A 26,622-nucleotide genomic window follows, 5' to 3' on the forward strand; every position below is an offset into this window, starting at 1 on the left:
CGATGCGCAACTGATTTCCAAGATTCGTCTTCCTCCTGTGAGGATGGAACTCACGACCCCTGGTTTACTAGACCAATGCTCTACCACTGACCTAAACAGCCGCCGCCTAGCGGCACTTTTGTGTACTTCGTCCGTATGGTTGTCTGAATCATCAGACTTCAGCTGACAACACTTCATATTTTCGACTAATATTTGCAGCAATGGCGACCCATTACTGCTTGGCTACACATCTGACACGTAGCCGATATTCTCTTCAAACAAAACCACCTGCACTTCAGAACATGACTTTCACACATGTCTACAAAATCACCTTCACTTCAAATACAGTTTTCTTGCGACTGATGGAGACGTAGGCAAATTTATAGTTGCTATTTCCATTACATCACGTTAATCAGAAAATCGGTAATTTACATCTGCAGCGGAAAAAAATTCCGTTCCGGCCAGCGTAGGGCTCGAACCCACGACCCTGTGAATAAGAGTCTCATGCTCTACCGACTGAGCCAGCCGTGCTGCCTCGGTGGATACCTGATTGGCAGCAGATCACACAGTAATCGTTTGGGTTGGGTGGTCCCATACAGAATCTCTCCATGCTTCCTAATGTTTTCCTAACGTCACACTCGTCACGTACTTCACTTTTATTTCATAATCATTTCTGAGAGGTAAAGGAATTGCATGACAATCTGCAGAGCTAGCGGCGTCAAAATTAACACACATACTTGATGTGTCTCAAAAGCCGAACGAGTTACTTTCCGACGTTGTTTTAGATGTGCAAGTGCCAGTCAAAACTCGCGGTGAGGGCACTCTGCCGACCATTTCGCTAGTTAACACCGGTCTTGTTGTGTGTGTTTCAGGTTCAAGACCATCTCCAAGTACAAAATGGTCAACAGCAACATTCAGACGGTTTCGCACTGCTCAATTGCTACATTAAAACGGTATGTTTCTTTTTCAGAAATGGAAAAACACGACCGTGACAGGATTCGAACCTGCAATCTTCGGATCCGAAGTCCGACGCCTTATCCATTAGGCCACACGGTCACTGACGACCAAGTGTAACTTATATACGACCCATTTCGAAACGCTCACACCCCCTGAGGAACTGTGTTTTCGTTCCACACAGCCGCTGCCCCTTACTCTTTCCCACCCATTCGTTACATTCAACCTCTTACGAGACCGACCAAACATACAAAGGAAAAGAAGACCACACACTTTGCGCATTCGGAATCGATGGCAGGGTGTCCCTCGCCGCATTTGCTACGATGGCCATTTGCTACTTATGCTGAAGCGGCGGCGGCGGCGACGACGACGACGACGACCGCGAGAGGCTCTGAGATTTGTGAGAAATACATCTATAAAATGTAATTCAGACTGCCTCGTCTCACCTTATGCTAAACCGCTTTGGCAAATGCTTTATCTGCGCCATTCGCCTTAATCACATCTGAGAGTAATTCTTAATAATACGCCTGTCGCTAATTGTTCCTCATCACAGATACTGCTTTCTATACGGCTACGATGCGCAACTGATTTCCAAGATTCGTCTTCCTCCTGTGAGGATGGAACTCACGACCCCTGGTTTACTAGACCAATGCTCTACCACTGACCAAAACAGGCGCCGCCTAGCGGCACTTTTGTGTACTTCGTCCGTATGGTTGTCTGAATCATCAGACTTCAGCTGACAACACTTCATATTTTCGACTAATATTTGCAGCTATGGCGACCCATTACTGCTTGGCTACACATCTGACACGTAGCCGTGTTCTTTCCAACCAAAACCACCTGCACTTCAGAACATGACTTTCACACATGTCTACAAAATCACCTTCAATTCAAATACAGTTTTCTAGCGACTGATGGAGACGTAGGCAAATTTTAAAGTTGCTATTTCCATTACATCACGTTAATCAGAAAATCGGTAATTTACTTCTGCAGCGGAAAAAATTCCGTTCCGCCCAGCGTAGGGCTCGAACCCACGACCCTGTGAATAAGAGTCTCATGCTCTACCGACTGAGCTAGCCGTGCTGCCTCGTTGGATACCTGCTGGGCAGCAGATCACACAGTACTCGTTTGGGTTGGTAGGTCCCATACAGAATCTCTCCATGCTTCCTAATGTTTTCCTAACGTCACACTCGTCACGTACTTCACTTTTATTTCATAATCATTTCTGAGAGGTAAAGGAATTGCATGACAATCTGCAGAGCTAGCGGCGTCAAAATTAACACACATACTTGATGTGACTCAAAAGCCGAACGAGTTACTTTCCGACGTTGTTTTAGATGTGCAAGTGCCAGTCACACCTCGCGGTGAGGCCACTCTGCCGTTCATTTCGCTAGTTAACACCTGTCTTGTTGTGTGTGTTTCAAGCTCAAGACCATCTCCAAGCACAAAATGCTCAACGGCAACATTCAAACGGTTTCGTACTGCTCAATTGCTACATTAAAAAGATATGTTTCTTTTTCAGAAATGGAAAAACACGACCGTGACAGGATTCGAACCTGCAATCTTCGGTTCCGAAGTCCGACGCCTTATCCATTAGGCCACACGGTCACTGATGACCAAGTATAACTTATATACGACTCATTTCGAAACGCTCACACCCCCTGAGGAATTGTGTTTTCGTTCCACACAGCCGCTGCCCCTTACTGTTCCCCACCCATTCGTTACATTCAACCTCTTACGAGACCGACCAAACATACAAAGGAAAAGAAGACCACACACTTTGCGCATTCGGAATCGATGGCAGGGTGTCCCTCGCCGCATTTGCTACGATGGCCATTTGCTACTTATGCAGAAGCGGCGGCGGCGGCGACGACGACGACGACGACCGCGAGAGGCTCTGAGATTTGTGAGAAATACATCTATAAAATGTAATTCAGACTGCCTCGTCTCACCTTATGCTAAACCGCTTTGGCAAATGCTTTATCTGCGCCATTCGCCTTAATCACATCTGAGAGTAATTCTTAATAATACTCCTGTCGCTAATTGTTCCTCATCACAGATACTGTTTGCTACACGGCCACGATGCGCAACTGATTTCCAAAATTCGTCTTCCTCCTGTGAGGATGGAACTCACGACCCCTGGTTTACTAGACCAATGCTCTACCACTGACCTAAACAGGCGCCGCCTAGCGGCACTTTTGTGTACTTCGTCCGTATGGTTGTCTGAATCATCAGACTTCAGCTGACAACACTTCATATTTTCGACTAATATTTGCAGCAATGGCGACCCATTACTGCTTGGCTACACATCTGACACGTAGCCGTGTTCTCTCCAACCAAAACCACTTGCACTTCAGAACATGACTTTCACACATGTCTACAAAATCACATTCACTTAAAATACAGTTTTCTTGCGACTGATGGAGACGTAGGCAAATTTATAGTTGCTATTTCCATTACATCACGTTAATCAGAAAATCGGTAATTTACATCTGCAGCGGAAAAAAATTCCGTTCCGGCCAGCGTAGGGCTCGAACCCGCGACCCTGTGAATAAGAGTCTCATGCTCTACCGACTGAGCTAGCCGTGCTGCCTCGGTGAATACCTGATTGGCAGCAGATCACACAGTAATCGTTTGGGTTGGGTGGTCCCATACAGAATCTCTCCATGCTTCCTAATGTTTTCCTAACGTCACACTCGTCACGTACTTCACTTTTATTTCATAATCATTTCTGAGAGGTAAAGGAATTGCATGACAATCTGCAGAGCTAGCGGCGTCAAAATTAACACACATACTTGATGTGACTCAAAAGCCGAACGAGTTACTTTCCGACGTTGTTTTAGATGTGCAAGTGCCAGTCAAAACTCGCGTTGAGGGCACTCTGCCGACCATTTCGCTAGTTAACACCGGTCTTGTTGTGTGTGTTTCAGGTTCAAGACCATCTCCAAGTACAAAATGGTCAACAGCAACATTCAGACGGTTTCGTACTGCTCAATTGCTACATTAAAACGGTATGTTTCTTTTTCAGAAATGGAAAAACACGACCGTGACAGGATTCGAACCTGCAATCTTCGGATCCGAAGTCCGACGCCTTATCCATTAGGCCACACGGTCACTGACGACTAAGTGTAACTTATATACGACCCATTTCGAAACGCTCACACCCCCTGAGGAACTGTGTTTTCGTTCCACACAGCCCCTGCCCCTTACTCTTTTCCACCCATTCGTTACATTCAACCTCTTACGAGACCGACCAAACATAGACAGGAAAACAAGACCACACACTTTGCGCATTCGGAATCGATGGCAGGGTGTCCCTCGCCGCATTTGCTACGATGGCCATTTGCTACTTATGCAGAAGCGGCGGCGGCGGCGACGACGACGACGACGACGACCGCGAGAGGCTCTGAGATTTGTGAGAAATACATCTATAAAATGTAATTCAGACTGCCTCGTCTCACCTTATGCTAAACCGCTTTGGCAAATGCTTTATCTGCGCCATTCGCATTAATCACATCTGAGAGTAATTCTTAATAATACGCCTGTCGCTAATTGTTCCTCATCACAGATACTGCTTTCTATACGGCTACGATGCGCAACTGATTTCCAAGATTCGTCTTCCTCCTGTGAGGATGGAACTCACGACCCCTGGTTTACTAGACCAATGCTCTACCACTGACCTAAACAGGCGCCGCCTAGCGGCACTTTTGTGTACTTCGTCCGTATGGTTGTCTGAATCATCAGACTTCAGCTGACAACACTTCATATTTTCGACTAATATTTGCAGCAATGGCGACCCATTACTGCTTGGCTACACATCTGACACGTAGCCGATATTCTCTTCAAACAAAACCACCTGCACTTCAGAACATGACTTTCACACATGTCTACAAAATCACCTTCACTTCAAATACAGTTTTCTTGCGACTGATGGACACGTAGGCAAATTTATAGTTGCTATTTCCATTACATCACGTTAATCAGAAAATCGGTAATTTACATCTGCAGCGGAAAAAAATTCCGTTCCGGCCAGCGTAGGGCTCGAACCCACGACCCTGTGAATAAGAGTCTCATGCTCTACCGACTGAGCTAGCCGTGCTGCCTCGGTGGATACCTGATTGGCAGCAGATCACACAGTAATCGTTTGGGTTGGGTGGTCCCATACAGAATCTCTCCATGCTTCCTAATGTTTTCCTAACGTCACACTCGTCACGTACTTCACTTTTATTTCATAATCATTTCTGAGAGGTAAAGGAATTGCATGGCAATCTGCAGAGCTAGCGGCGTCAAAATTAACACACATACTTGATGTGACTCAAAAGCCGAACGAGTTACTTTCCGACGTTGTTTTAGATGTGCAAGTGCCAGTCAAAACTCGCGGTGAGGGCACTCTGCCGACCATTTCGCTAGTTAACACCTGTCTTGTTGTGTGTGTTTCAAGCTCAAGACCATCTCCAAGCACAAAATGCTCAACGGCAACATTCAAACGGTTTCGTACTGCTCAATTGCTACATTAAAAAGATATGTTTCTTTTTCAGAAATGGAAAAACACGACCGTGACAGGATTCGAACCTGCAATCTTCGGATCCGAAGTCCGACGCCTTATCCATTAGGCCACACGGTCACTGACGACTAAGTATAACTTATATACGACTCATTTCGAAACGCTCACACCCCCTGAGGAATTGTGTTTTCGTTCCACACAGCCGCTGCCCCTTACTGTTCCCCACCCATTCGTTACATTCAACCTCTTACGAGACCGACCAAACATACAAAGGAAAAGAAGACCACACACTTTGCGCATTCGGAATCGATGGCAGGGTGTCCCTCGCCGCATTTGCTACGATGGCCATTTGCTACTTATGCAGAAGCGGCGGCGGCGGCGACGACGACGACGACGACCGCGAGAGGCTCTGAGATTTGTGAGAAATACATCTATAAAATGTAATTCAGACTGCCTCGTCTCACCTTATGCTAAACCGCTTTGGCAAATGCTTTATCTGCGCCATTCGCCTTAATCACATCTGAGAGTAATTCTTAATAATACTCCTGTCGCTAATTGTTCCTCATCACAGATACTGTTTGCTACACGGCCACGATGCGCAACTGATTTCCAAAATTCGTCTTCCTCCTGTGAGGATGGAACTCACGACCCCTGGTTTACTAGACCAATGCTCTACCACTGACCTAAACAGGCGCCGCCTAGCGGCACTTTTGTGTACTTCGTCCGTATGGTTGTCTGAATCATCAGACTTCAGCTGACAACACTTCATATTTTCGACTAATATTTGCAGCAATGGCGACCCATTACTGCTTGGCTACACATCTGACACGTAGCCGTGTTCTCTCCAACCAAAACCACTTGCACTTCAGAACATGACTTTCACACATGTCTACAAAATCACATTCACTTAAAATACAGTTTTCTTGCGACTGATGGAGACGTAGGCAAATTTATAGTTGCTATTTCCATTACATCACGTTAATCAGAAAATCGGTAATTTACATCTGCAGCGGAAAAAAATTCAGTTCCGGCCAGCGTAGGGCTCGAACCCGCGACCCTGTGAATAAGAGTCTCATGCTCTACCGACTGAGCTAGCCGTGCTGCCTCGGTGAATACCTGATTGGCAGCAGATCACACAGTAATCGTTTGGGTTGGGTGGTCCCATACAGAATCTCTCCATGCTTCCTAATGTTTTCCTAACGTCACACTCGTCACGTACTTCACTTTTATTTCATAATCATTTCTGAGAGGTAAAGGAATTGCATGACAATCTGCAGAGCTAGCGGCGTCAAAATTAACACACATACTTGATGTGACTCAAAAGCCGAACGAGTTACTTTCCGACGTTGTTTTAGATGTGCAAGTGCCAGTCAAAACTCGCGTTGAGGGCACTCTGCCGACCATTTCGCTAGTTAACACCGGTCTTGTTGTGTGTGTTTCAGGTTCAAGACCATCTCCAAGTACAAAATGGTCAACAGCAACATTCAGACGGTTTCGTACTGCTCAATTGCTACATTAAAACGGTATGTTTCTTTTTCAGAAATGGAAAAACACGACCGTGACAGGATTCGAACCTGCAATCTTCGGATCCGAAGTCCGACGCCTTATCCATTAGGCCACACGGTCACTGACGACCAAGTGTAACTTATATACGACCCATTTCGAAACGCTCACACCCCCTGAGGAACTGTGTTTTCGTTCCACACAGCCCCTGCCCCTTACTCTTTTCCACCCATTCGTTACATTCAACCTCTTACGAGACCGACCAAACATAGACAGGAAAACAAGACCACACACTTTGCGCATTCGGAATCGATGGCAGGGTGTCCCTCGCCGCATTTGCTACGATGGCCATTTGCTACTTATGCAGAAGCGGCGGCGGCGGCGACGACGACGACGACCGCGAGAGGCTCTGAGATTTGTGAGAAATACATCTATAAAATGTAATTCAGACTGCCTCGTCTCACCTTATGCTAAACCGCTTTGGCAAATGCTTTATCTGCGCCATTCGCATTAATCACATCTGAGAGTAATTCTTAATAATACGCCTGTCGCTAATTGTTCCTCATCACAGATACTGCTTTCTATACGGCTACGATGCGCAACTGATTTCCAAGATTCGTCTTCCTCCTGTGAGGATGGAACTCACGACCCCTGGTTTACTAGACCAATGCTCTACCACTGACCTAAACAGGCGCCGCCTAGCGGCACTTTTGTGTACTTCGTCCGTATGGTTGTCTGAATCATCAGACTTCAGCTGACAACACTTCATATTTTCGACTAATATTTGCAGCAATGGCGACCCATTACTGCTTGGCTACACATCTGACACGTAGCCGATATTCTCTTCAAACAAAACCACCTGCACTTCAGAACATGACTTTCACACATGTCTACAAAATCACCTTCACTTCAAATACAGTTTTCTTGCGACTGATGGAGACGTAGGCAAATTTATAGTTGCTATTTCCATTACATCACGTTAATCAGAAAATCGGTAATTTACATCTGCAGCGGAAAAAAATTCCGTTCCGGCCAGCGTAGGGCTCGAACCCACGACCCTGTGAATAAGAGTCTCATGCTCTACCGACTGAGCTAGCCGTGCTGCCTCGGTGGATACCTGATTGGCAGCAGATCACACAGTAATCGTTTGGGTTGGGTGGTCCCATACAGAATCTCTCCATGCTTCCTAATGTTTTCCTAACGTCACACTCGTCACGTACTTCACTTTTATTTCATAATCATTTCTGAGTGGTAAAGGAATTGCATGACAATCTGCAGAGCTAGCGGCGTCAAAATTAACACACATACTTGATGTGACTCAAAAGCCGAACGAGTTACTTTCCGACGTTGTTTTAGATGTGCAAGTGCCAGTCAAAACTCGCGGTGAGGGCACTCTGCCGACCATTTCGCTAGTTAACACCGGTCTTGTTGTGTGTGTTTCAGGTTCAAGACCATCTCCAAGTACAAAATGGTCAACAGCAACATTCAGACGGTTTCGTACTGCTCTATTGCTACATTAAAACGGTATGTTTCTTTTTCAGAAATGGAAAAACACGACCGTGACAGGATTCGAACCTGCAATCTTCGGATCCGAAGTCCGACGCCTTATCCATTAGGCCACACGGTCACTGACGACCAAGTGTAACTTATATACGACCCATTTCGAAACGCTCACACCCCCTGAGGAACTGTGTTTTCGTTCCACACAGCCCCTGCCCCTTACTCTTTTCCACCCATTCGTTACATTCAACCTCTTACGAGACCGACCAAACATAGACAGGAAAACAAGACCACACACTTTGCGCATTCGGAATCGATGGCAGGGTGTCCCTCGCCGCATTTGCTACGATGTCCATTTGCTACTTATGCAGAAGCGGCGGCGGCGGCGGCGACGACGACGACGACGACGACCGCGAGAGGCTCTGAGATTTGTGAGAAATACATCTATAAAATGTAATTCAGACTGCCTCGTCTCACCTTATGCTAAACCGCTTTGGCAAATGCTTTATCTGCGCCATTCGCCTTAATCACATCTGAGAGTAATTCTTAATAATACGCCTGTCGCTAATTGTTCCTCATCACAGATACTGCTTTCTATACGGCTACGATGCGCAACTGATTTCCAAGATTCGTCTTCCTCCTGTGAGGATGGAACTCACGACCCCTGGTTTACTAGACCAATGCTCTACCACTGACCTAAACAGGCGCCGCCTAGCGGCACTTTTGTGTACTTCGTCCGTATGGTTGTCTGAATCATCAGACTTCAGCTGACAACACTTCATATTTTCGACTAATATTTGCAGCAATGGCGACCCATTACTGCTTGGCTACACATCTGACACGTAGCCGATATTCTCTTCAAACAAAACCACCTGCACTTCAGAACATGACTTTCACACATGTCTACAAAATCACCTTCACTTCAAATACAGTTTTCTTGCGACTGATGGAGACGTAGGCAAATTTATAGTTGCTATTTCCATTACATCACGTTAATCAGAAAATCGGTAATTTACATCTGCAGCGGAAAAAAATTCCGTTCCGGCCAGCGTAGGGCTCGAACCCACGACCCTGTGAATAAGAGTCTCATGCTCTACCGACTGAGCTAGCCGTGCAGCCTCGGTGGATACCTGATTGGCAGCAGATCACACAGTAATCGTTTGGGTTGGGTGGTCCCATACAGAATCTCTCCATGCTTCCTAATGTTTTCCTAACGTCACACTCGTCACGTACTTCACTTTTATTTCATAATCATTTCTGAGAGGTAAAGGAATTGCATGACAATCTGCAGAGCTAGCGGCGTCAAAATTAACACACATACTTGATGTGACTCAAAAGCCGAACGAGTTACTTTCCGACGTTGTTTTAGATGTGCAAGTGCCAGTCAAAACTCGCGGTGAGGGCACTCTGCCGACCATTTCGCTAGTTAACACCGGTCTTGTTGTGTGTGTTTCAGGTTCAAGACCATCTCCAAGTACAAAATGGTCAACAGCAACATTCAGACGGTTTCGTACTGCTCAATTGCTACATTAAAACGGTATGTTTCTTTTTCAGAAATGGAAAAACACGACCGTGACAGGATTCGAACCTGCAATCTTCGGATCCGAAGTCCGACGCCTTATCCATTAGGCCACACGGTCACTGACGACCAAGTGTAACTTATATACGACCCATTTCGAAACGCTCACACCCCCTGAGGAACTGTGTTTTCGTTCCACACAGCCCCTGCCCCTTACTCTTTTCCACCCATTCGTTACATTCAACCTCTTACGAGACCGACCAAACATAGACAGGAAAACAAGACCACACACTTTGCGCATTCGGAATCGATGGCAGGGTGTCCCTCGCCGCATTTGCTACGATGGCCATTTGCTACTTATGCAGAAGCGGCGGCGGCGGCGACGACGACGACGACGACGACGACCGCGAGAGGCTCTGAGATTTGTGAGAAATACATCTATAAAATGTAATTCAGACTGCCTCGTCTCACCTTATGCTAAACCGCTTTGGCAAATGCTTTATCTGCGCCATTCGCCTTAATCACATCTGAGAGTAATTCTTAATAATACGCCTGTCGCTAATTGTTCCTCATCACAGATACTGCTTTCTATACGGCTACGATGCGCAACTGATTTCCAAGATTCGTCTTCCTCCTGTGAGGATGGAACTCACGACCCCTGGTTTACTAGACCAATGCTCTACCACTGACCTAAACAGCCGCCGCCTAGCGGCACTTTTGTGTACTTCGTCCGTATGGTTGTCTGAATCATCAGACTTCAGCTGACAACACTTCATATTTTCGACTAATATTTGCAGCAATGGCGACCCATTACTGCTTGGCTACACATCTGACACGTAGCCGATATTCTCTTCAAACAAAACCACCTGCACTTCAGAACATGACTTTCACACATGTCTACAAAATCACCTTCACTTCAAATACAGTTTTCTTGCGACTGATGGAGACGTAGGCAAATTTATAGTTGCTATTTCCATTACATCACGTTAATCAGAAAATCGGTAATTTACATCTGCAGCGGAAAAAAATTCCGTTCCGGCCAGCGTAGGGCTCGAACCCACGACCCTGTGAATAAGAGTCTCATGCTCTACCGACTGAGCCAGCCGTGCTGCCTCGGTGGATACCTGATTGGCAGCAGATCACACAGTAATCGTTTGGGTTGGGTGGTCCCATACAGAATCTCTCCATGCTTCCTAATGTTTTCCTAACGTCACACTCGTCACGTACTTCACTTTTATTTCATAATCATTTCTGAGAGGTAAAGGAATTGCATGACAATCTGCAGAGCTAGCGGCGTCAAAATTAACACACATACTTGATGTGTCTCAAAAGCCGAACGAGTTACTTTCCGACGTTGTTTTAGATGTGCAAGTGCCAGTCAAAACTCGCGGTGAGGGCACTCTGCCGACCATTTCGCTAGTTAACACCGGTCTTGTTGTGTGTGTTTCAGGTTCAAGACCATCTCCAAGTACAAAATGGTCAACAGCAACATTCAGACGGTTTCGCACTGCTCAATTGCTACATTAAAACGGTATGTTTCTTTTTCAGAAATGGAAAAACACGACCGTGACAGGATTCGAACCTGCAATCTTCGGATCCGAAGTCCGACGCCTTATCCATTAGGCCACACGGTCACTGACGACCAAGTGTAACTTATATACGACCCATTTCGAAACGCTCACACCCCCTGAGGAACTGTGTTTTCGTTCCACACAGCCGCTGCCCCTTACTCTTTCCCACCCATTCGTTACATTCAACCTCTTACGAGACCGACCAAACATACAAAGGAAAAGAAGACCACACACTTTGCGCATTCGGAATCGATGGCAGGGTGTCCCTCGCCGCATTTGCTACGATGGCCATTTGCTACTTATGCTGAAGCGGCGGCGGCGGCGACGACGACGACGACGACCGCGAGAGGCTCTGAGATTTGTGAGAAATACATCTATAAAATGTAATTCAGACTGCCTCGTCTCACCTTATGCTAAACCGCTTTGGCAAATGCTTTATCTGCGCCATTCGCCTTAATCACATCTGAGAGTAATTCTTAATAATACGCCTGTCGCTAATTGTTCCTCATCACAGATACTGCTTTCTATACGGCTACGATGCGCAACTGATTTCCAAGATTCGTCTTCCTCCTGTGAGGATGGAACTCACGACCCCTGGTTTACTAGACCAATGCTCTACCACTGACCAAAACAGGCGCCGCCTAGCGGCACTTTTGTGTACTTCGTCCGTATGGTTGTCTGAATCATCAGACTTCAGCTGACAACACTTCATATTTTCGACTAATATTTGCAGCTATGGCGACCCATTACTGCTTGGCTACACATCTGACACGTAGCCGTGTTCTTTCCAACCAAAACCACCTGCACTTCAGAACATGACTTTCACACATGTCTACAAAATCACCTTCAATTCAAATACAGTTTTCTAGCGACTGATGGAGACGTAGGCAAATTTTAAAGTTGCTATTTCCATTACATCACGTTAATCAGAAAATCGGTAATTTACTTCTGCAGCGGAAAAAATTCCGTTCCGCCCAGCGTAGGGCTCGAACCCACGACCCTGTGAATAAGAGTCTCATGCTCTACCGACTGAGCTAGCCGTGCTGCCTCGTTGGATACCTGCTGGGCAGCAGATCACACAGTACTCGTTTGGGTTGGTAGGTCCCATACAGAATCTCTCCATGCTTCCTAATGTTTTCCTAACGTCACACTCGTCACGTACTTCACTTTTATTTCATAATCATTTCTGAGAGGTAAAGGAATTGCATGACAATCTGCAGAGCTAGCGGCGTCAAAATTAACACACATACTTGATGTGACTCAAAAGCCGAACGAGTTACTTTCCGACGTTGTTTTAGATGTGCAAGTGCCAGTCACACCTCGCGGTGAGGCCACTCTGCCGTTCATTTCGCTAGTTAACACCTGTCTTGTTGTGTGTGTTTCAAGCTCAAGACCATCTCCAAGCACAAAATGCTCAACGGCAACATTCAAACGGTTTCGTACTGCTCAATTGCTACATTAAAAAGATATGTTTCTTTTTCAGAAATGGAAAAACACGACCGTGACAGGATTCGAACCTGCAATCTTCGGTTCCGAAGTCCGACGCCTTATCCATTAGGCCACACGGTCACTGATGACCAAGTATAACTTATATACGACTCATTTCGAAACGCTCACACCCCCTGAGGAATTGTGTTTTCGTTCCACACAGCCGCTGCCCCTTACTCTTCCCCACCCATTCGTTACATTCAACCTCTTACGAGACCGACCAAACATACAAAGGAAAAGAAGACCACACACTTTGCGCATTCGGAATCGATGGCAGGGTGTCCCTCGCCGCATTTGCTACGATGGCCATTTGCTACTTATGCAGAAGCGGCGGCGGCGGCGACGACGACGACGACGACGACCGCGAGAGGCTCTGAGATTTGTGAGAAATACATCTATAAAATGTAATTCAGACTGCCTCGTCTCACCTTATGCTAAACCGCTTTGGCAAATGCTTTATCTGCGCCATTCGCCTTAATCACATCTGAGAGTAATTCTTAATAATACGCCTGTCGCTAATTGTTCCTCATCACAGATACTGCTTTCTATACGGCTACGATGCGCAACTGATTTCCAAGATTCGTCTTCCTCCTGTGAGGATGGAACTCACGACCCCTGGTTTACTAGACCAATGCTCTACCACTGACCAAAACAGGCGCCGCCTAGCGGCACTTTTGCGTACTTCGTCCGTATGGTTGTCTGAATCATCAGACTTCAGCTGACAACACTTCATATTTTCGACTAATATTTGCAGCAATGGCGACCCATTACTGCTTGGCTACACATCTGACACGTAGCCGATATTCTCTTCAAACAAAACCACCTGCACTTCAGAACATGACTTTCACACATGTCTACAAAATCACCTTCACTTCAAATACAGTTTTCTTGCGACTGATGGAGACGTAGGCAAATTTATAGTTGCTATTTCCATTACATCACGTTAATCAGAAAATCGGTAATTTACATCTGCAGCGGAAAAAAATTCCGTTCCGGCCAGCGTAGGGCTCGAACCCACGACCCTGTGAATAAGAGTCTCATGCTCTACCGACTGAGCTAGCCGTGCTGCCTCGGTGGATACCTGATTGGCAGCAGATCACACAGTAATCGTTTGGGTTGGGTGGTCCCATACAGAATCTCTCCATGCTTCCTAATGTTTTCCTAACGTCACACTCGTCACGTACTTCACTTTTATTTCATAATCATTTCTGAGAGGTAAAGGAATTGCATGACAATCTGCAGAGCTAGCGGCGTCAAAATTAACACACATACTTGATGTGACTCAAAAGCCGAACGAGTTACTTTCCGACGTTGTTTTAGATGTGCAAGTGCCAGTCAAAACTCGCGGTGAGGGCACTCTGCCGACCATTTCGCTAGTTAACACCGGTCTTGTTGTGTGTGTTTCAGGTTCAAGACCATCTCCAAGTACAAAATGGTCAACAGCAACATTCAGACGGTTTCGTACTGCTCAATTGCTACATTAAAACGGTATGTTTCTTTTTCAGAAATGGAAAAACACGACCGTGACAGGATTCGAACCTGCAATCTTCGGATCCGAAGTCCGACGCCTTATCCATTAGGCCACACGGTCACTGACGACCAAGTGTAACTTATATACGACCCATTTCGAAACGCTCACACCCCCTGAGGAACTGTGTTTTCGTTCCACACAGCCGCTGCCCCTTACTCTTTCCCACCCATTCGTTACATTCAACCTCTTACGAGACCGACCAAACATACAAAGGAAAAGAAGATCACACACTTTGCGCATTCGGAATCGATGGCAGGGTGTCCCTCGCCGCATTTGCTACGATGGCCATTTGCTACTTATGCAGAAGCGGCGGCGGCGGCGACGACGACGACGACGACGACGACGACCGCGAGAGGCTCTGAGATTTGTGAGAAATACATCTATAAAATGTAATTCAGACTGCCTCGTCTCACCTTATGCTAAACCGCTTTGGCAAATGCTTTATCTGCGCCATTCGCCTTAATCACATCTGAGAGTAATTCTTAATAATACGCCTGTCGCTAATTGTTCCTCATCACAGATACTGCTTTCTATACGGCTACGATGCGCAACTGATTTCCAAGATTCGTCTTCCTCCTGTGAGGATGGAACTCACGACCCCTGGTTTACTAGACCAATGCTCTACCACTGACCTAAACAGGCGCCGCCTAGCGGCACTTTTGCGTACTTCGTCCGTACGGTCGTCTGAATCATCAGACTTCAGCTGACAACACTTCATATTTTCGACTAATATTTGCAGCAATGGCGACCCATTACTGCTTGGCTACACATCTGACACGTAGCCGTGTTCTTTCCAACCAAAACCACCTGCACTTCAGAACATGACTTTCACACATGTCTACAAAATCACCTTCAATTCAAATACAGTTTTCTAGCGACTGATGGAGACGTAGGCAAATTTTAAAGTTGCTATTTCCATTACATCACGTTAATCAGAAAATCGGTAATTTACTTCTGCAGCGGAAAAAATTCCGTTCCGCCCAGCGTAGGGCTCGAACCCACGACCCTGTGAATAAGAGTCTCATGCTCTACCGACTGAGCTAGCCGTGCTGCCTCGTTGGATACCTGCTGGGCAGCAGATCACACAGTACTCGTTTGGGTTGGTAGGTCCCATACAGAATCTCTCCATGCTTCCTAATGTTTTCCTAACGTCACACTCGTCACGTACTTCACTTTTATTTCATAATCATTTCTGAGAGGTAAAGGAATTGCATGACAATCTGCAGAGCTAGCGGCGTCAAAATTAACACACATACTTGATGTGACTCAAAAGCCGAACGAGTTACTTTCCGACGTTGTTTTAGATGTGCAAGTGCCAGTCACACCTCGCGGTGAGGCCACTCTGCCGTTCATTTCGCTAGTTAACACCTGTCTTGTTGTGTGTGTTTCAAGCTCAAGACCATCTCCAAGCACAAAATGCTCAACGGCAACATTCAAACGGTTTCGTACTGCTCAATTGCTACATTAAAAAGATATGTTTCTTTTTCAGAAATGGACAAACACGACCGTGACAGGATTCGAACCTGCAATCTTCGGATCCGAAGTCCGACGCCTTATCCATTAGGCCACACGGTCACTGACGACCAAGTATAACTTATATACGACTCATTTCGAAACGCTCACACCCCCTGAGGAATTGTGTTTTCGTTCCACACAGCCGCTGCCCCTTACTCTTCCCCACCCATTCGTTACATTCAACCTCTTACGAGACCGACCAAACATAGACAGGAAAACAAGACCACACACTTGGCGCATTCGGAATCGATGGCAGGGTGTTCCTCGCCGCATTTGCTACGATGGCCATTTGCTACTTCTGCAGAAGCGGCGGCGGCGGCGACGACGACGACGACGACGACTACGACCACGAGAGGCTCTGAGATTTGTGAGAAATACATCTATAAAATGTAATTCAGACTGCCTCGTCCAACCTTATGCCGCACCGCTTTGGCAAATGCTTTATCTGCGCCATTCGCCTTAATCACATCTGAGAGTAATTCTTAATAATACTCCTGTCGCTAATTGTTCCTCATCACAGATACTGTTTGCTATACGGCCACGATGCGCAACTGATTTCCAAAATTCGTCTTCCTCCTGTGAGGATGGAACTCACGACCCCTGGTTTACTAGACCAATGCTCTACCACTGACCTAAACAGGCGCCCCCTAGCGGCACTTTTGCGTACTTCGTCCGTACGGTTGTCTGAATCATCAGACTTCAGCTGACAACACTTCATATTTTCGACTAATATTTGCAGCTATGGCGACCCATTACTGCTTGGCTACACATCTGACACTTAGCCGTGTTCTCTCCAACCAAAACCACTTGCACTTCAGAACATGACTTTCACACATGTCTACAAAATCACCTTCACTTCAAATACAGTTTTCTTGCGACTGATGGAGACGTAGGCAAATTTATAGTTGCTATTTCCATTACATCACGTTAATCAGAAAATCGGTAATTTACATCTGCAGCGGAAAAAAATTCCGTTCCGGCCAGCGTAGGGCTCGAACCCACGACCCTGTGAATAAGAGTCTCACGCTCTACCGACTGAGCTAGCCGTGCTGCCTCGGTGGATACCTGATTGGCAGCAGATCACACAGTAATCGTTTGGGTTGGGTGGTCCCATACAGAATCTCTCCATGCTTCCTAATGTTTTCCTAACGTCACACTCGTCACGTACTTCACTTTTATTTCATAATCATTTCTGAGAGGTAAAGGAATTGCATGACAATCTGCAGAGCTAGCGGCGTCAAAATTAACACACATACTTGATGTGACTCAAAAGCCGAACGAGTTACTTTCCGACGTTGTTTTAGATGTGCAAGTGCCAGTCACACCTCGCGGTGAGGCCACTCTGCCGTTCATTTCGCTAGTTAACACCTGTCTTGTTGTGTGTGTTTCAAGCTCAAGACCATCTCCAAGCACAAAATGCTCAACGGCAACATTCAAACGGTTTCGTACTGCTCAATTGCTACATTAAAAAGATATGTTTCTTTTTCATAAATGGACAAACACGACCGTGACAGGATTCGAACCTGCAATCTTCGGATCCGAAGTCCGACGCCTTATCCATTAGGCCACACGGTCACTGACGACCAACTATAACTTATATACGACTCATTTCGAAACGCTCACACCCCCTGAGGAATTGTGTTTTCGTTCCACACAGCCGCTGCCCCTTACTCTTCCCCACCCATTCGTTACATTCAACCTCTTACGAGACCGACCAAACATAGACAGGAAAACAAGACCACACACTTGGCGCATTCGGAATCGATGGCAGGGTGTTCCTCGCCGCATTTGCTACGATGGCCATTTGCTACTTCTGCAGAAGCGGCGGCGGCGGCGACGACGACGACGACGACGACTACGACCGCGAGAGGCTCTGAGATTTGTGAGAAATACATCTATAAAATGTAATTCAGACTGCCTCGTCCAACCTTATGCCGCACCGCTTTGGCAAATGCTTTATCTGCGCCATTCGCCTTAATCACATCTGAGAGTAATTCTTAATAATACTCCTGTCGCTAATTGTTCCTCATCACAGATACTGTTTGCTATACGGCCACGATGCGCAACTGATTTCCAAAATTCGTCTTCCTCCTGTGAGGATGGAACTCACGACCCCTGGTTTACTAGACCAATGCTCTACCACTGACCTAAACAGGCGCCCCCTAGCGGCACTTTTGCGTACTTCGTCCGTACGGTTGTCTGAATCATCAGACTTCAGCTGACAACACTTCATATTTTCGACTAATATTTGCAGCTATGGCGACCCATTACTGCTTGGCTACACATCTGACACGTAGCCGTGTTCTCTCCAACCAAAACCACTTGCACTTCAGAACATGACTTTCACACATGTCTACAAAATCACCTTCACTTCAAATACAGTTTTCTTGCGACTGATGGAGACGTAGGCAAATTTATAGTTGCTATTTCCATTACATCACGTTAATCAGAAAATCGGTAATTTACATCTGCAGCGGAAAAAAATTCCGTTCCGGCCAGCGTAGGGCTCGAACCCACGACCCTGTGAATAAGAGTTTCACGCTCTACCGACTGAGCTAGCCGTGCTGCCTCGGTGGATACCTGATTGGCAGCAGATCACACAGTAATCGTTTGGGTTGGGTGGTCCCATACAGAATCTCTCCATGCTTCCTAATGTTTTCCTAACGTCACACTCGTCACGTACTTCACTTTTATTTCATAATCATTTCTGAGAGGTAAAGGAATTGCATGACAATCTGCAGAGCTAGCGGCGTCAAAATTAACACACATACTTGATGTGACTCAAAAGCCGAACGAGTTACTTTCCGACGTTGTTTTAGATGTGCAAGTGCCAGTCAAAACTCGCGGTGAGGGCACTCTGCCGACTATTTCGCTAGTTAACACCGGTCTTGTTGAGTGTGTTTCAGGTTCATGACCATCTCCAAGTACAAAATGCTCAACGGCAACATTCAAACGGTTTCGTACTGCTCAATTGCTACATTAAAAAGATATGTTTCTTTTTCAGAAATGGAAAAACACGACCGTGACAGGATTCGAACCTGCAATCTTCGGATCAGAAGTCCGACGCCTTATCCATTAGGCCACACGGTCTCTGAGGACCAAGTATAACTTATATACGACTCATTTCGAAACGCTCACACCCCCTGAGGAATTGTGTTTTCGATCCACACAGCCGCTGCCCCTTACTCTTCCCCACCCATTCGTTACATTCAACCTCTTACGAGACCGACCAAACATAGACAGGAAAACAAGACCACACACTTGGCGCATTCGGAATCGATGGCAGGGTGTCCCTCGCCGCATTTGCTACGATGGCCATTTGCTACTTCTGCAGAAGCGGTGGCGGCGGCGACGACGACGACGACGACGACGACGACCGCGAGAGGCTCTGAGATTTGTGAGAAATACATCTATAAAATGTAATTCAGACTGCCTCGTCCAACTTTATGCCGCACCGCTTTGGCAAATGCTTTATCTGCGCCATTCGCCTTAATCACATCTGAGAGTAATTCTTAATAATACTCCTGTCGCTAATTGTTCCTCATCACAGATACTGTTTGCTATACGGCCACGATGCGCAACTGATTTCCAAAATTCGTCTTCCTCCTGTGAGGATGGAACTCACGACCCCTGGTTTACTAGACCAATGCTCTACCACTGACCTAAACAGGCGCCCCCTAGCGGCACTTTTGCGTACTTCGTCCGTACGGTTGTCTGAATCATCAGACTTCAGCTGACAACACTTCGTATTTTCGACTAATATTTGCAGCTCTGGCGACCCATTACTGCTTGGCTACACATCTGACACGTAGCCGTGTTCTCTCCAACCAAAACCACTTGCACTTCATAACATGACTTTCACACATGTCTACAAAATCACCTTCACTTCAAATACAGTTTTCTTGCGACTGATGGAGACGTAGGCAAATTTATAGTTGCTATTTCCATTACATCACGTTAATCAGAAAATCGGTAATTTACATCTGCAGCGGAAAAAAATTCCGTTCCGGCCAGCGTAGGGCTCGAACCCACGACCCTGTGAATAAGAGTCTCACGCTCTACCGACTGAGCTAGCCGTGCTGCCTCGGTGGATACCTGATTGGCAGCAGATCACACAGTAATCGTTTGGGTTGGGTGGTCCCATACAGAATCTCTCCATGCTTCCTAATGTTTTCCTAACGTCACACTCGTCACGTACTTCACTTTTATTTCATAATCATTTCTGAGAGGTAAAGGAATTGCATGACAATCTGCAGAGCTAGCGGCGTCAAAATTAACACACATACTTGATGTGACTCAAAAGCCGAACGAGTTACTTTCCGACGTTGTTTTAGATGTGCAAGTGCCAGTCAAAACTCGTGGTGAGGGCACTCTGCCGACCATTTTGCTAGTTAACACCGGTCTTGTTGTGTGTGTTTCAGGTTCAAGACCATCTCCAAGTACAAAATGGTCAACAGCAACATTCAGACGGTTTCGTACTGCTCAATTGCTACATTAAAACGGTATGTTTCTTTTTCAGAAATGGAAAAACACGACCGTGACAGGATTCGAACCTGCAATCTTCAGATCCGAAGTCCGACGCCTTATCCATTAGGCCACACGGTCACTGACGACCAAGTGTAACTTATATACGACCCATTTCGAAACGCTCACACCCCCTGAGGAACTGTGTTTTCGTTCCACACAGCCGCTGCCCCTTACTCTTTCCCACCCATTCGTTACATTCAACCTCTTACGAGACCGACCAAACATACAAAGGAAAAGAAGACCACACACTTTGCGCATTCGGAATCGATGGCAGGGTGTCCCTCGCCGCATTTGCTACGATGGCCATTTGCTACTTATGCAGAAGCGGCGGCGGCGGCGACGACGACGACGACGACGACGACCGCGAGAGGCTCTGAGATTTGTGAGAAATACATCTATAAAATGTAATTCAGACTGCCTCGTCCAACTTTATGCCGCACCGCTTTGGCAAATGCTTTATCTGCGCCATTCGCCTTAATCACATCTGAGAGTAATTCTTAATAATACTCCTGTCGCTAATTGTTCCTCATCACAGATACTGTTTGCTATACGGCCACGATGCGCAACTGATTTCCAAAATTCGTCTTCCTCCTGTGAGGATGGAACTCACGACCCCTGGTTTACTAGACCAATGCTCTACCACTGACCTAAACAGGCGCCGCCTAGCGGCACTTTTGCGTACTTCGTCCGTACGGTTGTCTGAATCATCAGACTTCAGCTGACAACACTTCATATTTTCGACTAATATTTGCAGCTATGGCGACCCATTACTGCTTGGCTGCACATCTGACACGTAGCCGTGTTCTCTCCAACCAAAACCACTTGCACTTCAGAACATGACTTTCACACATGTCTACAAAATCACCTTCACTTCAAATACAGTTTTCTTGCGACTGATGGAGACGTAGGCAAATTTATAGTTGCTATTTCCATTACATCACGTTAATCAGAAAATCGGTAATTTACATCTGCAGCGGAAAAAAATTCCGTTCCGGCCAGCGTAGGGCTCGAACCCACGACCCTGCGAATAAGAGTCTCATGCTCTACCGACTGAGCTAGCCGTGCTGCCTCGGTGGATACCTGATTGGCAGCAGATCACACAGTAATCGTTTGGGTTGGGTGGTCCCATACAGAATCTCTCCATGCTTCCTAATGTTTTCCTAACGTCACACTCGTCACGTACTTCACTTTTATTTCATAATCATTTCTGAGAGGTAAAGGAATTGCATGACAATCTGCAGAGCTAGCGGCGTCAAAATTAACACACATACTTGATGTGACTCAAAAGCCGAACGAGTTACTTTCCGACGTTGTTTTAGATGTGCAAGTGCCAGTCAAAACTCGTGGTGAGGGCACTCTGCCGACCATTTCGCTAGTTAACACCGGTCTTGTTGTGTGTGTTTCAGGTTCAAGACCATCTCCAAGTACAAAATGGTCAACAGCAACATTCAGACGGTTTCGTACTGCTCAATTGCTACATTAAAACGGTATGTTTCTTTTTCAGAAATGGAAAAACACGACCGTGACAGGATTCGAACCTGCAATCTTCAGATCCGAAGTCCGACGCCTTATCCATTAGGCCACACGGTCACTGACGACCAAGTGTAACTTATATACGACCCATTTCGAAACGCTCACACCCCCTGAGGAACTGTGTTTTCGTTCCACACAGCCGCTGCCCCTTACTCTTTCCCACCCATTCGTTACATTTAACCTCTTACGAGTCCGACCAAACATACAAAGGAAAAGAAGACCACACACTTTGCGCATTCGGAATCGATGGCAGGGTGTCCCTCGCCGCATTTGCTACGATGGCCATTTGCTACTTATGCAGAAGCGGCGGCGGCGGCGACGACGACGACGACGACGACGACGACGACGACCGTGAGAGGCTCTGAGATTTGTGAGAAATACATCTATAAAATGTAATTCAGACTGCCTCGTCTCACCTTATGCTAAACCGCTTTGGCAAATGCTTTATCTGCGTCATTCGCCTTAATCACATCTGAGAGTAATTCTTAATAATACGCCTGTCGCTAATTGTTCCTCATCACAGATACTGCTTTCTATACGGCTACGATGCGCAACTGATTTCCAAGATTCGTCTTCCTCCTGTGAGGATGGAACTCACGACCCCTGGTTTACTAGACCAATGCTCTACCACTGACCTAAACAGGCGCCGCCTAGCGGCACTTTCGTGTACTTCGTCCGTATGGTTGTCTGAATCATCAGACTTCAGCTGACAACACTTCATATTTTCGACTAATATTTGCAGCAATGGCGACCCATTACTGCTTGGCTACACATCTGACACGTAGCCGATATTCTCTTCAAACAGAACCACCTGCACTTCAGAACATGACTTTCACACATGTCTACAAAATCACCTTCACTTCAAATACAGTTTTCTTGCGACTGATGGAGACGTAGGCAAATTTATAGTTGCTATTTCCATTACATCACGTTAATCAGAAAATCGGTAATTTACATCTGCAGCGGAAAAAAATTCCGTTCCGGCCAGCGTAGGGCTCGAACCCACGACCCTGTGAATAAGAGTCTCATGCTCTACCGACTGAGCTAGCCGTGCTGCCTCGGTGGATACCTGATTGGCAGCAGATCACACAGTAATCGTTTGGGTTGGGTGGTCCCATACAGAATCTCTCCATGCTTCCTAATGTTTTCCTAACGTCACACTCGTCACGTACTTCACTTTTATTTCATAATCATTTCTGAGAGGTAAAGGAATTGCATGACAATCTGCAGAGCTAGCGGCGTCAAAATTAACACACATACTTGATGTGACTCAAAAGCCGAACGAGTTACTTTCCGACGTTGTTTTAGATGTGCAAGTGCCAGTCACACCTCGCGGTGAGGCCACTCTGCCGTTCATTTCGCTAGTTAACACCTGTCTTGTTGTGTGTGTTTCAAGCTCAAGACCATCTCCAAGCACAAAATGCTCAACGGCAACATTCAAACGGTTTCGTACTGCTCAATTGCTACATTAAAGAGATATGTTTTTTTTTCAGAAATGGACAAACACGACCGTGACAGGATTCGAACCTGCAATCTTCGGATCCGAAGTCCGACGCCTTATCCATTTTTTTTTTTTTTTTTTGGGCTCGAACCCTCGACCCTGAGATTAAGAATATCATGCTCTACCGACAGAGCTAGCTTTTTTTTTTTATTTTTTTATTCTTTTCTTTTGTTTCACATTCTTTTAAAGCCATGTATCCTAGCCACTTTTCCTTTAGTCTGGCGCCTTGGACCGCTTTTTATTGTTTTTTATAAGGATGCATATCAGGAGGCGCATGACGGGGACAACGAGGGCAGGGGTCAAAGAACTCGAGGCCTGGCCACGATGCCCCCACCATCACTCCCACCGAATTGCTCCTTCAATGCATTTTAATTGTTATAGAAAAGCGGGTATAGTCGTGTATATTTTTCGCCTGCTCTCTTTATTGTGGTAAGGAGCACTGATTGTACGACATCTGGGGGTGAGATCCCATTGCAAAGCCGTCATTCGAGTTTTCAGTCAACAGACATTCGAGTAAGAAACATGTGATTATACTGCAATATACAGCGAGCATTTATGAGACACTTATTGGGGGGCAGACGTAACATGAATGGATAAAAGAAGAGGCATTTCCTTCATCTTGAACGTAGATTCATACTTCACTTCTTCATTACCCCTAAAATAGTACATTTAGTGTTAGACTGTGCGCTTTAACCAACACCTATTCGTTCGAATAAAATGATCAACATGTTTCCATACATTTTCCTGTGGTCTGCATATTGCTGAATGTTGCTGTACTCCATTTGCATAAAAAGCTTGAATTCCGTTTCGTCGTCACCACCTATTTTATTGATAATGTAATGGACAAACTGTCCCATTAACCAGTGTATTGCATTATTTTTGGTTTTCGGGTAATATTTAGTTTCAGGTCTGAGAAGCACCATAGGAGTAATGGAATTGGGTGACGTTCGTTGCAGTAGTGCAAGACTTTTCCTGAGCCAATGCCAATTGTAGAGATTTCCAGCACACGTAAATCTATGAATCACAGTGTCAACTAAGTTACATTTCTGACATAAGGGGGTTTCAGCTTTCCCAATTTTATAAAGCCGCTCGTTGGTGCTGACAATATTATTGACGGCTTTGTACCATGCCGTTACCACATCTGAATTGAGCCCGTTAAAACTAATATTCTCCCAAATTGCATCCCAGTTGTGACTCGTATATTTCGTGGCAATTTTATTTTGTCCTTCATATTGTTGTCTTTGTCTCATGATATCTCTGGCTGTAATGTGCAGTGAAGTTCTGAGTTTCTCGTTAACATAGCTCAATTCTGTGTATAAGATCCTAACGTATCGCAGTCGGGGGTTAATTTTTTGTACGTCTGCCGGTGGTTGAAGGCTTTCTGGTTGGACACATTTAAACAATTGTGTAGTAATACTGCCGGGGTTGGCGTGAAATATGTTTAAAGACCTTTTTATGAAAAGCGCAGAAGCTTTATTGCGTATGTCCACCAGTCCGAGGCCTCCATTTCTAGGATGTAAAGTCGCAGTTCTTAGGTTAACTCTGAAGATTTCCCCCTTCCATAAGAAATTTGCAACCCTCGACATTATTTTCTGAGCTATCAACTTCGGCAAGGGAAAAACTTGTGCCATATAGAATGCCTTTGAGAGAATGCATAAGTTAATGAACCTGACCCTCTGAACCTGGTTCATAAGTCGTTGTGAGTTCTCAATAAGTCCCCCTTGAATCTTTGTTAAAACCTCTTTCCAATTGAGGGCTGTCATCCTCATTGGACATGCCGTCAGGATTGTCCCCAGGGTTTTATGTGTGGTAACTGACTTCGCCCAATCGATTTGTATCCGTTCAAGACCCCGCATTCCCAGGATTGTACTTTTATTTTCGTTTGTTGTCGCACCCGATGCGTGGCAGTAGTTTTGAAGAATGGCCCCTAGTCGAATTACATCATCTTGCCCTCTTATGACGACACCAACATCGTCAGCATAGGCTCTCACTACAGTTTTCCTGCCAGTTATAGTTATGCCCTTTAACCTTTCATGAACACTTCTTAAAAAGGGCTCTAACGACACAACAAACAAAAACATAGATAATGGACTTCCCTGTGGGATGCCGCGGTTTATTTGAATTTGCCGCGTCAGCTGACAGTTGACAGCTAATTTAGCGTTCAGACCAGTAGCAACGTTTTTTATAACATTAACTGTTTTGTGGACGAGTCCCATTTTTGTCAGTACCTCAAATAGGAAGCGGTGATTCACCGAGTCGAAAGCCTTAGTAAAATCTATAAAAAGTAAAGCACATTTGATATTAGAAACCGATGCTAAGGCGATGATGTCTCTATATTCAGAAATCGTATTAAAAATACTTCTATTTGCTGCACATGACTGATGTTGACTAATTAATTTGTCGGTCAGAGGGGAAAGTCTCTTTTTTAAAATCCTGCATACTATTTTGTAGTCAGAGTTTAAAAGTGAAATAGGGCGGTAATTGTTTAAACTTTTCGTTCCTTTGTTTTTCGGTAGAAGTACAATTTTGCTGTCTTTAAAATCTGCAGGTATCGTCTGCTCGTTAAAAATCTCATTGACAATGCATGTAAACGTGTCACCAATTAAAAACCAGAACTTTCTGTAAAATTCTACAGGGAGTCCGTCGGGTCCAGCAGATTTATTCACCGGGGACTTGGTTATTGTCTCACGAACCTCTTCGTTACTGACTTCAGAAAGGATTTCGTCGTTTTCAGAACTTGTCAACTGTGGGGATAAAACACTGAGAAACTCTTGCAGAGACCCCTCGTGAGGTGGGCTGGAGGAATATAATGCATAGTAGTACTGGTATACTGCATTTAGAATCTCCTTCTGAGACGTCAGTGTTGTCCCATTGGGGGTTTTAAGTTCACTAATAACAGTGCGTCGCCTATTCTTTGCATGCCGAAGCAGATGATATAAGGATGTTGTTTCATCATCTACCACCGACTTCGCCTTTGACTTCAGTTTTAAACCTTCC

The 26,622-nt window shown here is 45.7% G+C and overlaps 28 non-coding genes across 28 annotated transcripts; all 28 read right to left on the minus strand.

Moving 5' to 3' along the window:
• Nucleotides 1-437: 437 nt before the first annotated feature.
• Nucleotides 438-514, minus strand: Trnak-cuu (transfer RNA lysine (anticodon CUU)). Its single transcript has one exon. It is a non-coding gene; the product is annotated as a tRNA-Lys (tRNA).
• Nucleotides 515-962: 448 nt separating this feature from the next.
• On the minus strand, nucleotides 963-1,035 carry Trnar-ucg (transfer RNA arginine (anticodon UCG)). The gene has a single exon. It is a non-coding gene; the product is annotated as a tRNA-Arg (tRNA).
• Nucleotides 1,036-1,943: 908 nt separating this feature from the next.
• On the minus strand, nucleotides 1,944-2,016 carry Trnak-cuu (transfer RNA lysine (anticodon CUU)). Its single transcript has one exon. It is a non-coding gene; the product is annotated as a tRNA-Lys (tRNA).
• A 452-nt stretch (nucleotides 2,017-2,468) lies between these two features.
• Nucleotides 2,469-2,541, minus strand: Trnar-ucg (transfer RNA arginine (anticodon UCG)). The gene has a single exon. It is a non-coding gene; the product is annotated as a tRNA-Arg (tRNA).
• Nucleotides 2,542-3,974: 1,433 nt separating this feature from the next.
• Trnar-ucg (transfer RNA arginine (anticodon UCG)) lies at nucleotides 3,975-4,047 on the minus strand. The gene has a single exon. It is a non-coding gene; the product is annotated as a tRNA-Arg (tRNA).
• A 912-nt stretch (nucleotides 4,048-4,959) lies between these two features.
• On the minus strand, nucleotides 4,960-5,036 carry Trnak-cuu (transfer RNA lysine (anticodon CUU)). The gene has a single exon. It is a non-coding gene; the product is annotated as a tRNA-Lys (tRNA).
• Nucleotides 5,037-5,484: 448 nt separating this feature from the next.
• On the minus strand, nucleotides 5,485-5,557 carry Trnar-ucg (transfer RNA arginine (anticodon UCG)). Its single transcript has one exon. It is a non-coding gene; the product is annotated as a tRNA-Arg (tRNA).
• Nucleotides 5,558-6,990: 1,433 nt separating this feature from the next.
• Trnar-ucg (transfer RNA arginine (anticodon UCG)) lies at nucleotides 6,991-7,063 on the minus strand. The gene has a single exon. It is a non-coding gene; the product is annotated as a tRNA-Arg (tRNA).
• A 906-nt stretch (nucleotides 7,064-7,969) lies between these two features.
• Nucleotides 7,970-8,046, minus strand: Trnak-cuu (transfer RNA lysine (anticodon CUU)). Its single transcript has one exon. It is a non-coding gene; the product is annotated as a tRNA-Lys (tRNA).
• Nucleotides 8,047-8,494: 448 nt separating this feature from the next.
• On the minus strand, nucleotides 8,495-8,567 carry Trnar-ucg (transfer RNA arginine (anticodon UCG)). Its single transcript has one exon. It is a non-coding gene; the product is annotated as a tRNA-Arg (tRNA).
• A 915-nt stretch (nucleotides 8,568-9,482) lies between these two features.
• Trnak-cuu (transfer RNA lysine (anticodon CUU)) lies at nucleotides 9,483-9,559 on the minus strand. The gene has a single exon. It is a non-coding gene; the product is annotated as a tRNA-Lys (tRNA).
• A 448-nt stretch (nucleotides 9,560-10,007) lies between these two features.
• On the minus strand, nucleotides 10,008-10,080 carry Trnar-ucg (transfer RNA arginine (anticodon UCG)). The gene has a single exon. It is a non-coding gene; the product is annotated as a tRNA-Arg (tRNA).
• A 915-nt stretch (nucleotides 10,081-10,995) lies between these two features.
• Nucleotides 10,996-11,072, minus strand: Trnak-cuu (transfer RNA lysine (anticodon CUU)). Its single transcript has one exon. It is a non-coding gene; the product is annotated as a tRNA-Lys (tRNA).
• Nucleotides 11,073-11,520: 448 nt separating this feature from the next.
• On the minus strand, nucleotides 11,521-11,593 carry Trnar-ucg (transfer RNA arginine (anticodon UCG)). Its single transcript has one exon. It is a non-coding gene; the product is annotated as a tRNA-Arg (tRNA).
• A 908-nt stretch (nucleotides 11,594-12,501) lies between these two features.
• On the minus strand, nucleotides 12,502-12,574 carry Trnak-cuu (transfer RNA lysine (anticodon CUU)). Its single transcript has one exon. It is a non-coding gene; the product is annotated as a tRNA-Lys (tRNA).
• Nucleotides 12,575-13,026: 452 nt separating this feature from the next.
• Trnar-ucg (transfer RNA arginine (anticodon UCG)) lies at nucleotides 13,027-13,099 on the minus strand. Its single transcript has one exon. It is a non-coding gene; the product is annotated as a tRNA-Arg (tRNA).
• A 912-nt stretch (nucleotides 13,100-14,011) lies between these two features.
• On the minus strand, nucleotides 14,012-14,088 carry Trnak-cuu (transfer RNA lysine (anticodon CUU)). The gene has a single exon. It is a non-coding gene; the product is annotated as a tRNA-Lys (tRNA).
• A 448-nt stretch (nucleotides 14,089-14,536) lies between these two features.
• On the minus strand, nucleotides 14,537-14,609 carry Trnar-ucg (transfer RNA arginine (anticodon UCG)). The gene has a single exon. It is a non-coding gene; the product is annotated as a tRNA-Arg (tRNA).
• A 917-nt stretch (nucleotides 14,610-15,526) lies between these two features.
• Trnak-cuu (transfer RNA lysine (anticodon CUU)) lies at nucleotides 15,527-15,599 on the minus strand. Its single transcript has one exon. It is a non-coding gene; the product is annotated as a tRNA-Lys (tRNA).
• A 452-nt stretch (nucleotides 15,600-16,051) lies between these two features.
• Nucleotides 16,052-16,124, minus strand: Trnar-ucg (transfer RNA arginine (anticodon UCG)). The gene has a single exon. It is a non-coding gene; the product is annotated as a tRNA-Arg (tRNA).
• Nucleotides 16,125-17,041: 917 nt separating this feature from the next.
• Trnak-cuu (transfer RNA lysine (anticodon CUU)) lies at nucleotides 17,042-17,118 on the minus strand. The gene has a single exon. It is a non-coding gene; the product is annotated as a tRNA-Lys (tRNA).
• Nucleotides 17,119-17,566: 448 nt separating this feature from the next.
• Nucleotides 17,567-17,639, minus strand: Trnar-ucg (transfer RNA arginine (anticodon UCG)). Its single transcript has one exon. It is a non-coding gene; the product is annotated as a tRNA-Arg (tRNA).
• Nucleotides 17,640-19,081: 1,442 nt separating this feature from the next.
• Trnar-ucu (transfer RNA arginine (anticodon UCU)) lies at nucleotides 19,082-19,154 on the minus strand. Its single transcript has one exon. It is a non-coding gene; the product is annotated as a tRNA-Arg (tRNA).
• Nucleotides 19,155-20,071: 917 nt separating this feature from the next.
• On the minus strand, nucleotides 20,072-20,148 carry Trnak-cuu (transfer RNA lysine (anticodon CUU)). Its single transcript has one exon. It is a non-coding gene; the product is annotated as a tRNA-Lys (tRNA).
• Nucleotides 20,149-20,596: 448 nt separating this feature from the next.
• On the minus strand, nucleotides 20,597-20,669 carry Trnar-ucg (transfer RNA arginine (anticodon UCG)). Its single transcript has one exon. It is a non-coding gene; the product is annotated as a tRNA-Arg (tRNA).
• Nucleotides 20,670-21,583: 914 nt separating this feature from the next.
• Trnak-cuu (transfer RNA lysine (anticodon CUU)) lies at nucleotides 21,584-21,660 on the minus strand. The gene has a single exon. It is a non-coding gene; the product is annotated as a tRNA-Lys (tRNA).
• Nucleotides 21,661-22,108: 448 nt separating this feature from the next.
• Trnar-ucg (transfer RNA arginine (anticodon UCG)) lies at nucleotides 22,109-22,181 on the minus strand. Its single transcript has one exon. It is a non-coding gene; the product is annotated as a tRNA-Arg (tRNA).
• A 924-nt stretch (nucleotides 22,182-23,105) lies between these two features.
• Trnak-cuu (transfer RNA lysine (anticodon CUU)) lies at nucleotides 23,106-23,182 on the minus strand. The gene has a single exon. It is a non-coding gene; the product is annotated as a tRNA-Lys (tRNA).
• Nucleotides 23,183-26,622: the final 3,440 nt, after the last annotated feature.

The sequence above is a fragment of the Schistocerca gregaria genome, unplaced genomic scaffold, assembly GCF_023897955.1.
Source record: "Schistocerca gregaria isolate iqSchGreg1 unplaced genomic scaffold, iqSchGreg1.2 ptg000180l, whole genome shotgun sequence".
Taxonomy (NCBI): Eukaryota; Metazoa; Arthropoda; class Insecta; order Orthoptera; family Acrididae; genus Schistocerca; species Schistocerca gregaria.